Below are 16,327 nucleotides of genomic sequence, written 5' to 3'. Positions count from 1 at the left end.
TTGCCGATGATGCACCGATGTACTTATCACCGATGCAAAACTGGAGGTGAAGGGATCTGCGAGGGCTATACTCTGTCTCTAACACACACACACACACACACACGAAGGGCTGATGGTCTCTTTATTGTTTCCCCTCAGTATAAGACTGCTTGTTGTTCTGAGCTATGGGGCTGTCTCAGTGTTTTTCCGCTACTGACTTGATGGTTGTAAAATCAGTGTGTTTGTGTGTGTGTGTTGTGTTATTTATAAAGCCCAATATCACAATTTGCCTCAGAGGGCTTTACAGCATACGACATCCCTCTGTCCTTAGGACCCACGCAGCGGATAAGGAAAAACTCCCCAAAAAGAACCCTTTAGCAGGGGAAAAAAATGGTAGAAACCTCAGGAAGAGCAACTGACGAGGGATCCCTCTTCCAGGACGGACAGACGTGGAATAGATGTCGTACAGAACAGATCAACATGATAAATTAACAGTAATGACACAATGAGACAGAAAGAGAGACAGAGATAGAGAGAGAGAGATGCAGGACAGACGGTAATGATAATAGCTTACAACAACATTAATTAAAGTAATAATAGTATAATAATAATTATATATAATTACATATTGTGGTTCAATATGTTGAAAGAATAGATTAATATCTGATAGTATACATATGTGACAATAATCATATGTGTAACAGCAGCAGGAGGTATCAGGCAGGACCACGGCAGCAGCACAACCACACACATCACACTATCCAGGCACCGCTGCGATATAAGTTAACCTGCGAGACAGCGGAGCACAAAGGCTCCGGAGAAGAAGCCGAGTTAGTGACATGCAGTACAACCAAGTTAGCAAGATGCAGTAACAGGACATGAGTGTTAGCAAGGGAGAGAGAGAGAGAAGGTGCTCGGTGTATTATAGGAGGTCCCCCGGCAGACTAGGCCTAAGTCAGCCTAACTAGGGGCTGGTACAAGGCAAGCCTGAGCCAGCCCTAACTATAAGCTTAATCAAAAAGAAAAGTCTTAAGTCTAGTCTTAAATGTGGAGAAAGTGTCTGCCTCCCGGACCGCAACAGGAAGATGGTTCCACAGGAGTGGAGCCTGATAGCTGAAGGCTCTGGCTCCTGATCTACTTTTGGAGACTTTAGGGACCACGAGTAACCCTGCATTCTCAGAGCGCAGTGTTCTGGTGGGATAATAAGCCCAGTGAGCTCACAAGGCTAGACAGCTGAGGAAATCTTCCTGGTCCAGGCTAACTTCTTTCACACACTTCTTGAAGTCTCAATTGAGATTCTGAAAAGTGTGTGTGTGTGTGTGTGTGTGTGTGTGTGTGTGCGTTTGCGTGTGCGTGTGCGTGTGCGTGTGTCCTCTGTGGCAGCCCTTTCATCACCTCTCTCATGAAGTCCAGACGCTCGTGCAGATGGTCATCAGCTCTTACTAGTAAATGAGGAGTGCTCAGTGTCAGCCTCTTGCTGCTGCCTGAGCCAAAGTCCAAACGGCGGAGCGGCACAGTTGGTCTGCTCTGAGTTACTCAGAGAGAGATTCAGGGGGACATGTGGGGCACTTAAAACAGGGAAGACACTAAATGATCCTCAGCCGGATTCAGCCCTTTCGGACTTGTTTTTGAGATTTTAGAGAGACTGCAGCAGGAGGAGCTCAGATAACAGAGGACAGTGGGCACATTTCCTGAGAAACAGAATGGTTTACTGTTTATGTGGCAGCTAATCTGGGTGTACTGGAACTGGATGTGGGAACTATGGTGTGACACAGCAGGGGATCCACCCCTCCCCCCTCAGAGAGCGAGGTTTGATCTGGGATTTAGCAGCAGAGCTGGGCAGGAAAACAGCAGCAGCAATGGGACTACACAAACAGGACGTCCAGGATACACTCTCAAAATACACACACACACACACACACACACACACTGAGGCAGGGGACAATGACTGGGGCAAGGAGGTGGGGGGTGCACAAATACACCCACGAGCATGAATGCAATCCCACACACACACAAACACAGCTATTCATGTCTTTGGGTTATCTGGTGCTCAGCGGCCCTCGTTGTGTATGATATCATCAGACTGTGTGAAATGCTAAAACAGTAGGATAGCCTTTTAATACACTGCAAACCTGAGGAGCAGTCGACAAGCTTAAACAGTCCCTTATAGAGGACCATGACCACAGACAGAGGTAAAGTGAGGGGTTGTCTGTGCTGACTCTCTACAGCATACCAGCATTTAGAACAGCAATGCTTTGAGCTGAAATGAATTCATGTCAATGAAACTGATGAGTGGATTTGCTCACAGAGCTGTCTTGACCTTAAAGTACGTACTGAAGTGCATTTAAACTGTGATTGATAATTTAGCTCCCGACAAGGATAATAAATTGCATTGTCAGTGAATACAAATCTTCTAACTGAACCTAACAAAACCATTTAAATCACCAGAGTGATTAGTAAGGTCCACCTCTTATCTCTGAGCCTCCTTTACTGTTAAAAGCCAAAATACTGTAAATGGTAAATAGACCTGCGTTTGTATTCCACCTTTCTAGTCTTCCAGCCACTCAAAGCTCTACTTTGTATACTACGAGTCACATTCACCCATTCACACACACATTCATACACTGGTGGCCGAGGCTACCATATAAGGTGCCACCTGCTACTTTTTTAACACACTCACACACTGGTGGAACAGCCATCACGAGCACTTTGGGGTTCAGTATCTTGCTCAAGGATACTTCGACATGCAGACTGGAGGAGCTGGGGATTGAATGACTGATCTCCCTTAGAGGACAACCCACTCTACTTTCTGAGCCACAGCCGCCCCACTGTTGGTTTTCATCTGGTTCTTCTGGGGCCTCATTATAGAAAAATATACAAACTGTTTGTCTTGTAAGTTTTAAAGAAAGGAAGAATGCTATCTACTTATTACAGAAGCACTTCCTAAACTCCTGGCTGTGTCCTATCCTATCTCACATGGTGACCTCTGGTAATTTGCAATAATTGTGGGTGTTGTCTGTGTTCTTAATCCCATGCCAATCTGCAATGCCCGTAATTTGTCAAGTAAAGATTCCACCGTAAAATACCTACCATATTTCACCAAACACAGAGGTCATGTGAAAATACTATTTTTTTGCAAATCCGCATCTCGATAATTTGAGACCATATGTAGGTTTTCTTTTTTCCCTGCGCCTTGTTTCTGCCTCTTTCCCTGTCAAGAATTATGGAGGCTGCATCTGCAATTATTAAAGTTTTGAAAGCATTTTGGGGGACAGGAGGCTCATCTGGCTACACAGCATGGAGATCCATTCACAGAAAGTGCAAATTCATCAGAACAGCAAGATCTTGAAAGATGATGAAATTGGCATGTGACAGTGTGTGGCAGAATCAGTTCTGTTTGTTCAACCCACATTTAAAAAAGGAGGTTAACTCTATACATCACAGGTCAGTGGTGTTGTGTAGTGCTTCTGTGTCATGTAGAGTTACAAATGACTGTGCCATCATATCCAAAGGATAATATCAGTACATTTGAGGAAAATACAGACTTTACTCAACCCATACAAGTGCACCACATGAAACACAGACATGGGGGGTAAATTTCTAAATCACATGAGGTCTACAGCTTATACTAGTCCCTTGCAAATAGGGCTTATGACTGTAAATTTGATTCTTTAATCGGCACATGACCTATCCTGCCTGTATCTTTGACTAGAATGTACCATAGGCTGCCTGAGATGGACAAGTCCATAATATCCATTAGATCCTGACCGATACTGGAAATTTAGGGCTGATGCTGATATTTTTCAGCCCAACATTGTTGAAACAGCAGCTAATGCTGCTAAAGCAAGAAGTTAGCGGAGTGAGATGCTTGTCCTGGCAGGTAACGGTGGGTCATGTTTTTTGTATCGATTACAAACGGCATGTGCTCTATTGATCTGTATTTTCTACGACCTCCAAAATATTTCCACTCTGCTGATTTATTCCCGAGTAAATAATGTTATCCTCATCCTCTTTCTCTTGACCGCTTGCTGTCTGCCTGCTGCTGTTTGACAGTGACACAGACTATCAAAATAAAAGCCTATACTAAAGCAGGGTTGCCAACTTTGGTCAGAGGGCCGGAGTGAGATTTTACCTTGCGATGTAATATCTGCTTGTGCGTGCGTGGTCATGAACATATGTGGACACGGCGGCATGTTGTTTTTCTTACCTTAAAAGAGTTAATATGCACATGGGGCAAACAGGAAATGAGTGTACGTTTACATATTCATATCTATAGGCCTAAGCCCCACATATGTCCATAGACGCTCAGTATTTGTTTTACGGCACAGATCATGGTGGTTTCATCAATCTGATGGTAGTATTGATCATCTGCTTAAAAAATCCAGTAATATGTCCTGTTGTGACAAAAAGAAATATTTCAAGGGGGGTTCGGGGTGTTCTCTCCCAAGAAAATTTTGAAATTTCACATGGCAAAATCCTATTTTCATGCAATTTCACACGGAAATAGATAATAGGCAAGTGCATTACATTAGCCTACCTCATCATGTTCTTGTGTAGTAGGATGCCTATTAGAGCTACTCTCTTCTTCTTGCCTCGTTTTTTTCTTAAAGAAATTCAGCAGACTCATCTACCAAAAAGTTTTTTCATCATAAGTGTGTTTTAGTTATTCAGGCAGGGCACATGCATCATAACACAGTTGAATGTAAATTCCTCTGCAATTTGCTTACCTTGGTACAATTCCGACTAGCAATGTATCGATGACAGGCAACTTCCACACGATTTACTTTGTAAGCCAATAGGCAACCAGTGTAGGAGACTAAGGGAAGGACGGAGTAGCATGAAGTTCAGGGTAGCCCCACAAGACCTACACTTTCTTTCTGAGAATAGTATGTGGTCCGGTCAAGCCACACAATGGGCTGGACGTAAAAAAAAAAAAAAAGAGAAGGACTTGGCGATGGTGGAATACGTGTCAATTTGCACAGACCAAATGAGTCAAACAGAAAGTCAGGCGCAGAAAAGGCGTTCCGGTCAATTTTCAAAATAAAACATCCATGAAAACACTGGATCGTATTTCACATCGCTACATCAACATGACATCAAAATGGAACGTCAAAGTTCCCAGTGAACATTGACAGGACGGAACAAGTCCGCGGCGCGGCCAAATCACGCACGCAACGGATCGAGTGGACATCCAGCGTGAGGTTTCTTAAACGGACATGACAGTGACTATCAGTACGTTTACATGACACTTACGCACATGACACCTACTAAACAAGCTTTTTTCCACAAAGACGGCCTCATATCGTTAGGATAAATGTCATAGAACATATAGAAAACGACATGTAAACATGTTGTCTTACCTTACCGGTGTGGTGCCGTGTTTGTTTACTCCTCTAGCTCTGCTTTCCAAAGCACGGCCGAAATATATCTTGCCAGCTCTAGATAAAGCCCAGCTGGATACTAGCGTTACTCCAGGTGGAGGTGTCTCGTCCTCCATTTATCCTAACGATATGAGGCGGTCTTTGTGGAAAAAAGCTTGTTTAGTGGACTAACTTTGCACTTGAAGGTATGCCCGTTCACTTACGTTTTAACAGATCTGACGCTACTAATGCGCCCCGGCTGTATCTAGGCTAACGGCTAAGATGCTAACTATTATTTCTATGTCACTAGTCACTTGAAACAAATTTAGGACGATAGGAGATGGGTTGAAATAAACTGAAATTTCCCTTTAAAGGCAGGTGTGCTGAAGTAAGTGTGGAGCGTGAATGACGTTACAGGGTTACAGTCTTTAACTGCTGTGTGTTTGGTTAATCTTAGTTTATTGTTTGATGAAATCATTTAATACCCCAATGACTTGACATTTGTTTTTGTAAAGGCCTGTTTATTTGGGGAATGTTTGTTAGGGGATTTTTGTTTTTGTTTTAACACAGTAGTCAAGACAATCAGTTTATAGTGTCATCCTGCAACTCGTCATACATCCTGCAAATAAATCAACTCTTAAACCAACCAAAGCAACCTGGATCACCAAAACAGTGAGTACAATTAAACCAAAGACAGCTAATTGAACATATCTCCCATTATGACGTCTGTGGGTGGCTATTTTTGAACTTATTTGGAAGCCGCAGTAGCTCCTACTCAATTTCATAAACAAAGCCTTCGGTGTCAAGCTTTGTGGTCAGAGTAGCAAACGTGTTGTGCAGTAACAACCTTAATGTACTGAGGAGGTGGATTAGATGACTGATTGTGGAGGCAAAGGTGTTACCAGCTGAAATGATGATGCACTTGCTCATTTTGAAAGAGTAACAGCCAATGGAGAAACTGTAACTTGACCAACCAATGGCGTAACTTTATCAGTTACTCAGTGGCCAGTGTTTCCCCTGCTCGGGTTCAGTTTGGGTTTGGCCCACTTAACATGCTGCTATGGTCTATTCAAGCGCTGGAATTTGTTATTCACGTAACGCCTGAATGCAACACAGGCTCCGCTTCAATTGAGTGTGTGTACAGTGCTGTGCTGCGCTGCTGTGCGAGCGGCGTGTTTTACTGTGTGTAACAGCAATCGTTTGATGGTCATTTACATACAGCCCATAACAAAAACTATGTCAGGTAACAAACTTCGTCAGGTTCGGACTCAAAAATCAGAAAGTCAGTAAGGTTCGGACAAGGCTCGGTTATAATTGTCTCAGACTCGGGTCTGGTTTGGTCAGAAAAATGCGGTCCAAGCTGCATGTGTGAGCGCACGTGTCTGTGTGGTGCGCCCCCCTAATATAATGGTAGGGGAAACACTGGTAGCTATTTTTACACTGCCTCTTCAAGGCAGAAATTTCACGCTATTATTCCACCTTGCCATGTTGTGTAAAAGGTACAATCATGGAATGGGGGGACAGACTTGTCTCGCCTTTAAGCCAACACTGGAGGTGGTAACAGCACCGAAGTGACATCTGTATAAACAGGACAGTCGGCAGGATGGGATCATGGTCAGGAGGGGTGGGACATTTTGACTACGTGTTATATGTGCAACCTATGGCAGGAGATATAGAAAGCAGTTGGCAGCTAACTCAAAGAAGAAGAACAGCAGCAGCTGATAATGTCCGCAAATTGGGAAAACAATGAGGTCCAGGAGCTCCTTACCCTCTGAGCAGAGGACAAGATCAGATGCCATATAACAGGGAAGGTAAATTATTGTTATTACCATGTCATGCCATTGTTATTGTTTATAAAGCGCTGCCGATGCATATTTTACACGTCACACTAGAAGCTAACTCTGTTGTGTTACATATCACGTCTCTTTTGCTTTCGTGATGCCAGCATGCTGTCTAAAATCACACACTGGAGCAGAATAATGCTGCTGTTTTGTGTAAAAATGCAAAGAAGGCGTACAGAAGGGAAGGAGAAAGAAGCTCTGCAGTGCCATCTCTGTGTAGAATGGGCTGGTGGTGACAGACTTTTTGTGTTTATAGGGCTGGCCCTTTCTTTGCTGCATTCCAGCCAAAAATACCATGTTCGGATTTCAAACGAGGTCACTCAGGTGTGTCTCTGAGCGCAGCTGACTGCATCACATGTACAAGGCCTTTGTGGGAGACATGAAATGTGAGCGTGCAACCTTGAGGCCTGGGTGCACAAAAAGGTTACCACTCACAGGCTGAAAAATGGCACAATACAGTAGCTGAACAGAGCTGCAGTCTCAGGACAGACACAAGTACACACACACACACACACACAGACTCTGAAATATCCCAGAGGCACTTCACAAAGAAACCAAACAACCAACCCACAGAGCAAACTGCCTTATTAGCCGCGCTGATGTCAGCAGTAACAATGCCTTTAAAGGAGCAGCAGACTCTCAGACTGATGAGACAGACTGGATGTGTCACAGGCACACAGTAACCTTAGGCTTAAAATGAATTCACAGAGACAAGACTGAGGTGGAAGGGCACAGATCCTCGCTCACAGCTGTCAGCGAGCAGCGGCTAAACTAAACCAGCCGGCTCTCTCAGCTGAAATATAACAACAAGCGTGACAACCTCCATTTGGCACAATGACCCATGTTTCACCAGCAGGCTGTGTTTGTGAGTCTGCAGCAATGTGCAGCAATGTGAGCAGTACAGGCAATCTATTGTATGCTGCAATTTGCTTTCAAAACCCCTGTGTTCAATTTGGAAAAAAACTTTTTGCTGCTCATGACTCAGTATTTCAGGCAGGCAGAGTAACTGTCAGTAAGCATCTTGAATAACTTGAGTGATACTCTAATGTGAGCTCTCTATGACGCCAGCAATCGTTTTGTCAGATTAGTTTTTTTCTTTTTCCAAATGCTGGATATGTTCTTGTGCATGAGGCGGTACCTGCAACCCAATCAGTTTGCTCAGGTAGTCCACCTGTGTGAGGAGGAACAGGACAAGCACTGCCAGAGCCCTACAAAATTACCTTATGTTTCAATGTTTCTGACCAAACTGTCAGAAACAGACTCCATGAGGGTGGCATGAGGGCCTGACGTCCTCTTAGTGGGACCTGTGCTCATAGCCCATAGCTGGTGGCCAATAACTTGATTGGCCACCAGAATTGGCAGGTCCGCCACTGGTGCCCCGCTCTCTTCACAGATGAGAACAGGTTCACACTAAGCACGTGTGACAGGCATGAAAGAGTCTGGGGATGCTGCAGTGAATGTTATGCTGCCTATAACATTATCCAGCATGACTGGTTTGGCGGTGGGTCAGTGATGGTCCGGGGGGCATATCCTTGTAGGGTTGCACAGACGTCAACGGTACCCTGACTGCTGTTAGATACCGGAATGGAATCCTCAGAGCGGTTGTCAGACCTTATACCGGTGCTGGGTTCCTCCTGGTACAGGACAAAGCCTGGCCTCATGTGGCCAGAATGTGTAGGCAGTTCCTGGATGATGAAGCAGTGTTTCCCTTACCATCATATTGGGGGGGCGGGGCGGGGCCTTTAAACAAAGTAGCCTTTTGATATCTTTTTATTTACACGACGGCATCTCATTTCTGTCTCTACATGGTCGCGCATTTACAATTCTCCTCTGCTCTCTGTATCGCCCCGATGCACATATGCACACATACTGACACACAGACACGTTTTTGATTTGTTAACCCCCCCCAAACAGGGCCGGCTCTTGGCATAAGCCATATAGGCGGTCACCTAGGGCGCCACATGCTGGCGGGGGCGCAGCTGCAAACCCTCAAAAAATAAAATAAAACAGAATAAATAAAATAAAATAAATACTAGTAATAATTTGCAGCCCCGACTGTCGCCCTTTCCTCATGCTCTGTCTTGAAAAAAAAAAAGAACAAATAAAGAAAAAGTAAACAACAACAACCCCCCTGTTGTTTGTCATTATTTGACCTGGCCCTGAACCTGTCTTGCACCGTGCTCAGTCACGTCACTGTAAGCGAGGGGGGTGGGACGAATTATCTGTACGCATCTCATTTAGGTAGGTTGTTGTAGGTAGGTCAAAATTTGTCAAATTATTGGGTTATCATCATGAAAAGACCTCAGAGCCCTCAGGTGCAACATACAGAAAGCGGAGAAAAGTGGAGGCGGAGGTCCCAGTATCGAAGTATGTCGTCTTTTATAACATTAAAAAATGCCGTTTGACTTTTCATTTGTACGGGCTAGCAGCTTGCAAAGCTGAAATACAGCAAAGTTGCCTAATAATGCCACTGTAGATAATGATGTGATCGCTGCCAAGGATTGAATTAAGCTGTTGAGCTGGTTTATTGCTGTTTTTATCTGGTGAACTACTGGCTGCTTAGTGCTCCTCCTCTTACTTAGCACATTAGATACTGTGCTGAAATTCGATAACAAATAGGGACAACTGTAAAACTAATGTGTGACTATGTAACTGCAGTGCAACCTCTTTTACTTTAGTAATGCAAAATCACAACTAGATAATTTATGTTATGTCGAACACATCACTGGTGCAAGTAGTAGTCTGTCTGCTGCAGCTACATGTTTTGCTTGTACTGTACAGTAATAGGTAAATCTACTCTACATCTGTCCAGATGCACTGAGAAAATATTTGAACGAGAAAACCCAAGGAGCTGCTGCAGAGGGGCCTTCTCTGACATCTCCGCTCGATGAAGAATGTAAGTTTAGTCAATTATTTGTGGCCTCTGATACACTGCTATGTTGTCATTTTTATCATTATTTTTGTTGTTGTTATTAATATTATTATTATAATGTCATTATTGTTACTGTTGAATGTTCCAGTTTAACCTTGTTACTAATTACAGTAAATGTAGGTCAAATAAAATAAAGTCTATTTGTACAGTGCCTACTTTATATGAAGTAGAATGACACAACAGACTTCATGAAGTGATGTAACAGTATGGATGTACTGTATGTTTGAATACAGCTGCAAGTCACGCAACAAGCAGCAGCATGGCTGGATTCAACACATTACTCACTACCTCATGACTTCCAGTGAGACACAGCCTGAATCAGGTGAGTTCTGTAATTGTATGTTACTGCTGCAGTCATGTTTCTAATGTAAATATGGCCAAATCCAGAAGCATTTTTGTTGTTTCTATCAAATATATCAATTAATAATATCACAATATTCACATCACTTACACATGCAACTCATCATGGCCTGTACATCTGGAATATTTTTGTCCATTTGTCCACACATGGAGGCTATGAAAGTCTATTTTTACAATGTCAATAAGTTGCCCAAGCCTTTAAACATTTCTAAACCTCCATAGTGACAGAAAAAAATGGGAACTGTAGCTTGCGCACAGATCCCAATTTTCATTTGAATGCAATATTGCCACATATTTGACTTTTTTAAAAGGAGTCCATTCAAGAATACCAACAGTATCTATTATTAAAATCTGTTTTACATACTTCTGTTATTATGGTAAAAGTAGCACAATAAAATATATTTGATGACAAATACAATTTACGGAGGAAATATGGCCTCAAATCAAAGTATAGTGCAACTATCAATATTTATTCAAGTTGTCTACAGGACATATTAAAGCTGGAATAGCTAATCCCCCTTCAAAAAAAAAATATGTTAAACTGAGATGAACCCTAATCCTGCCCAGGGCACCGAACTGGCTAGAGCCAGCTCTGCCCCCAAAGCTGTAAACCTAGGGGAAACACTGCGAAGGCATTGATGCAATTGGCTGGCCCTCTCATTCCTCTGGCCTAAATCCAATTGAGCCCCTATGGAACGTAATGTATTGGTGCATCCGCCAAGTACCACCACAGACTATCCAGGAGCTCACTGATGCTGGTCTTCAGTCGTCATGTTTTTTTATGTCACCACAACAAACATGATACATCATACAGTACAGGCCAAAAGTTTGGACACACCTTCTCATTCAATGCGTTTTCTTTATTTTCATAACTATTTACATTGTAGATTCTCACTGAAGGCATCAAAACTATGAATGAACACATGTGGAGTTATGTACTTAACAAAAAAAGGTGAAATAACTGAAAACATGTTTTATATTCTAGTTTCTTCAAAATAGCCACCCTTTGCTCTGATTACTGCTTTGCACACTCTTGGCATTCTCTCCATGAGCTTCAAGAGGTAGTCACCTGAAATGGTTTTCCAACAGTCTTGAAGGAGTTCCCAGAGGTGTTTAGCACTTGTTGGCCCCTTTGCCTTCACTCTGCGGTCCAGCTCACCCCAAACCATCTGGATTGGGTTCAGGTCCGGTGACTGTGGAGGCCAGGTCATCTGCCGCAGCACTCCATCACTCTCCTTCTTGGTCAAATAGCCCTTACACAGCCTGGAGGTGTGTTTGGGGTCATTGTCCTGTCGAAAAATAAATGATCGTCCAACTAAACGCAAACCGGATGGGATGGCATGTCGCTGCAGGATGCTGTGGTAGCCATGCTGGTTCAGTGTGCCTTCAATTTTGAATAAATCCCCAACAGTGTCACCAGCAAAACACCCCCACACCATCACACCTCCTCCTCCATGCTTCACAGTGGGAACCAGGCATGTGGAATCCATCCGTTCACCTTTTCTGCGTCTCACAAAGACACGGCGGTTGGAACCAAAGATCTCAAATTTGGACTCATCAGACCAAAGCACAGATTTCCACTGGTCTAATGTCCATTCCTTGTGTTTCTTGGCCCAAACAAATCTCTTCTGCTTGTTGCCTCTCCTTAGCAGTGGTTTCCTAGCAGCTATTTGACCATGAAGGCCTGATTCGTGCAGTCTCCTCTTAACAGTTGTTCTAGAGATGGGTCTGCTGCTAGAACTCTGTGTGGCATTCATCTGGTCTCTCATCTGAGCTGCTGTTAACTTGCGATTTCTGAGGCTGGTGACTCGGATGAACTTATCCTCAGAAGCAGAGGTGACTCTTGGTCTTCCTTTCCTGGGTCGGTCCTCATGTGTGCCAGTTTCGTTGTAGCGCTTGATGGTTTTTGCGACTCCACTTGGGGACACATTTAAAGTTTTTGCAATTTTCCGGACTGACTGACCTTCATTTCTTAAAGTAATGATGGTCACTCGTTTTTCTTTAGTTAGCTGATTGGTTCTTGCCATAATATGAATTTTAACAGTTGTCCAATAGGGCTGTCGGCTGTGTATTAACCTGACTTCTGCACAACACAACTGATGGTCCCAACCCCATTGATAAAGCAAGAAATTCCACTAATTAACCCTGATAAGGCACACCTGTGAAGTGGAAACCATTTCAGGTGACTACCTCTTGAAGCTCATGGAGAGAATGCCAAGAGTGTGCAAAGCAGTAATCAGAGCAAAGGGTGGCTATTTTGAAGAAACTAGAATATAAAACATGTTTTCAGTTATTTCACCTTTTTTTGTTAAGTACATAACTCCACATGTGTTCATTCATAGTTTTGATGCCTTCAGTGAGAATCTACAATGTAAATAGTCATGAAAATAAAGAAAACGCATTGAATGAGAAGGTGTGTCCAAACTTTTGGCCTGTACTGTATGTGCTCCCCTGCCTATCCAAACTCTATCCAGGGTTACAGTGTGTGAGCATGGCATTGTACCTGCAGGGCTTCAGACCATGACTGCATTTTGCAACCACAAAGCTGGTATTAGTCTGTAAACACCTGATAATTAATAATATTAATTGTAAAATAAGAAATCAAAATATATCAGTATGCGATTCCTTTACTTCCATATTAATATAGTTTTCAACTATGCACAACACTTAAACAGCATAATCAAAGACCTAAAATTTATATTTGGCTTTTGGTTTTGGTGTACCACCCCCTGAAGTTTTACTGGGGCCCCATCTGGCCACCCCTAGAAAAGATTTCTTCCACTGGTTCAGGACACTGCTGGTTGCTACCCCACCAACAGCACTATTTAACAAAAGTTGGCATATTCCATTTAACACATGGTTACAAATAGCTTAACTGGACACCGAGCATGAGAATCAGCTTAAATAATGTTTTCACTACTGCCATGATTTCTGCCTGCTTTGACCCAGGCTGGCAGTACACTCCTCACTAAATGTAATTTGGCATCCTCTCAAACTGCTGTTGAATGCAGCGCTGCAGGCTAATTTCTCTCCAAGTCAGTTCACTCTCCAGCTTCCACACCAGATGGTGGCGCTTCTGAGATGCAGTGGATGCAGAGAAGATGAGAAGTCAAAATCTTAACACTTCAGTTTCTCTTTTATTTGAAATATACTGCAAGTCTTTAAACCTCACGCTCTGTGTGTGTATTGTGTGTTTGTTAAGGCCACAGCGGGACACTACTGTGTCTCCCCCCTCCTCTGTCTCTTTTACAAGAGGTCATAACCCCATAGGTCCTGAAGGAGAGGTGAGAGTTTACACTGGGAGGCCAGACAGGATTCTCAGGGCTGTTAAACATGCCTGAAGCAGAAAGAGGCTGCCTGGAAGTTTATCTGATGGCCAACGATGGCACTGCCATGTGTGTAGGAAGAAAAGGGAGAGTAAAAACAGGAATAAAATAATAGGATAGGGGATTATGAAAGAGGAATGTAGTCATTCCAAAAGACGGTAAATAAACTGAGGTAGAGATAAGAAGAAGGGTTGTAAAGTAAGCAAATAATGCACACACTACTCACTAGTATCCGTCTCACCTGTGTAATCACACATAAATACACACTGTAGCATTAAAACTTCCATCCCAGCTCCTTCACAAACACCCTGTTTTAGACACCTCCTCTTCAGTCATAACATCCTGGACACAGCACCCTGTCATCACCACAACAGAATAAAACATACTTTGTGTGTGTGTGTGTGAGTGTGTGTCTGTGTGTCTGTGTGTGTCTGTGTTGGGGCAGAAGCTGATGCAATGCCTGTGAAGATTGGCACCACTCTGGAAGCAGGATCCAGGGGTCCATGACAGGGGTTTTATGGAGTCTTGGTTCAGTTTTTATAATCAATTCCCTGCCTGAAAGCTCATTAAATGATGTACAAGAGAGCAGAGGTCTCACTCTGCATAAAGTTCCTGCAACAGGATTCAAACTTCAACATAAAAGGGAAACACGGTTGAGATAGGCAGTGCTGTTGCCTCACAATAAGAGGGTTCAAGGTTCAAATCCACCAGCCGACTGGGGCCCCTCTGTGTAGAGTTTGCATGTTCTCACCGCATCAGCGTGGGTTTTCTCCTGGTTCTCAATCTTCCTCCTACAGTCCAAAGACATGCAGGTTAATTGGTGACTCTAAATTGCATAAGAAAGTGTGAATGTGAGTGTGAATGGTTGTCTGTCTGTATGTGTCAGCCCTGGGATAGTCTGGTGACATGTCCAGGGTGTAACCTGCCTCTCACCCAATATCAGCTGGGATAGGGTCCAGCCCCCCAGTGACCCTGTATCAGGATAAGCGGTTACAGATAATGTATGAATGAATGAATGAATGAACAAGGTTGATTTTGCAACTATTCTACTTGTTCATGTACAGCAGTGGGGTCTGGAATTAAAGCCAGTGTCAACAGTGCAGAATGTGGTCCAATTTTTGATATGTTTAACAGTTGCTGACACACAAAAGGTTTGATACCCTCTGTTCAAACCCTTTCCAAAGATTGATTTAGTCATTTAATGAGATTCTTACACACACAGTGATCAGAAAAGAGGAAGAAATGTTGATATAGAAACTTATTATTTTTAGTCAATCCTGCTCAAACATGTCAAAAATGTTTTTGATTTTGGCCAACTTCTTAAATATCAACTGACTAATAGACTTTAATGTAACAGAGATCATTTTTATGCTAAAAAAAACTTATTTATTTTAAGCATTATCCACTAACTCTATGAATCATTTTTTAGAGTGTACAGTTCAGTCTGGCCATTTAACTCACTCTAGGTTCTTGAGGAGGTGTATCATGGTAATTGTCTCTGCAGGGATTAGAAATCTCACTTGTCCACCGCTGCCAGCAGCAACAGCAGTGACTCACAGAGAGAGCCGCTGTATCTCCAGATAAACAGCTCCTGATCAGAGATGTGACAGTACGTCTGCTCTGATTTCATGCCGGTGTGGATGATACTCTTGTATGTTTCTGATACTCATACTAGTTTATGTTTCATCCCTCTGTTATACCAGCAGCCCAATTACTCAGATCCATTCCAGTTTCACTTTTCTCTGCTTCCACATCACCACCTATAAACTAACACCAGAGCATCGACTTTGGATGGATACTGCAACCTGCAGAATCATAGAATTAAAGATGTAAAATACCATAAAGCATGATAGAGACTATCTCAGATCAGTCACTGATCACTGCAGACACACTGTCTCCAACAGCAGCATTAAGGGATTAACATTTCTGCTCGGGAATGATTCTGTTTCTGTTAATGGAAAGCAAAGACTCAGATGTTTTTTTCCCTTTGCGCTGTACAGTGAACCTGTTGTACTGTAAGTCGGTCGGCGCGCTCCTCCTTTGCGCGTCTGAATGCAGGGTTGTGTGATTTTGGTGCACAGATAACTTCCGTACAACGCACGCGTTTCACATCCATCCAGGGGCGTTGATTCAGTAAAGAGGGTTTGGCAAAGCAACATTTCAGATCTCCTGATTTAATATAATTGGGTGCAAATGCCCCCTTGGGAACCCCCGCTGGGTAGCGCGGAGAGAATTTTCTTTGTTGCGTGATAAAATGTTAAACGGCTCTCCAGGCACGCACAGAGTAGAGGGGACATCGGCTTTAAATGCTCCATACATATGCTTTATTTTTAGGTGTGGACTCCAAATTGATTTTCCCATTATAGCTTGGTCTTTGCTCTCATTGTGACAATCTCTAGGTGGATCAAATGTGGATCGCTTCAGCCTGCCCACGTTGCCAAACCCCCGTGCCGCCCATGCACCGATTCCCGTCGCCAAGCCACGTTTCAGCAAAGACAAAAAGCCAGCCCTGCCATCTCCGTGCCACTT

General features: G+C 43.3%; 1 protein-coding gene across 2 annotated transcripts in view; it reads right to left on the bottom strand.

Moving 5' to 3' along the window:
- The window catches only part of chst11 (carbohydrate (chondroitin 4) sulfotransferase 11), a 289,615-nt gene that overhangs the window by 272,711 nt on the left and 577 nt on the right, over positions 1-16,327 (bottom strand). The gene's annotated exons all lie outside the window — the stretch shown is intronic.

The sequence above is a fragment of the Epinephelus lanceolatus genome, chromosome 23, assembly GCF_041903045.1.
Source record: "Epinephelus lanceolatus isolate andai-2023 chromosome 23, ASM4190304v1, whole genome shotgun sequence".
In the NCBI taxonomy this organism is placed as follows: Eukaryota; Metazoa; Chordata; class Actinopteri; order Perciformes; family Serranidae; genus Epinephelus; species Epinephelus lanceolatus.
The sequence above is the reverse complement of the archived record's forward strand: the minus strand, read 5'-3'. Positions and strand labels throughout refer to the sequence as shown.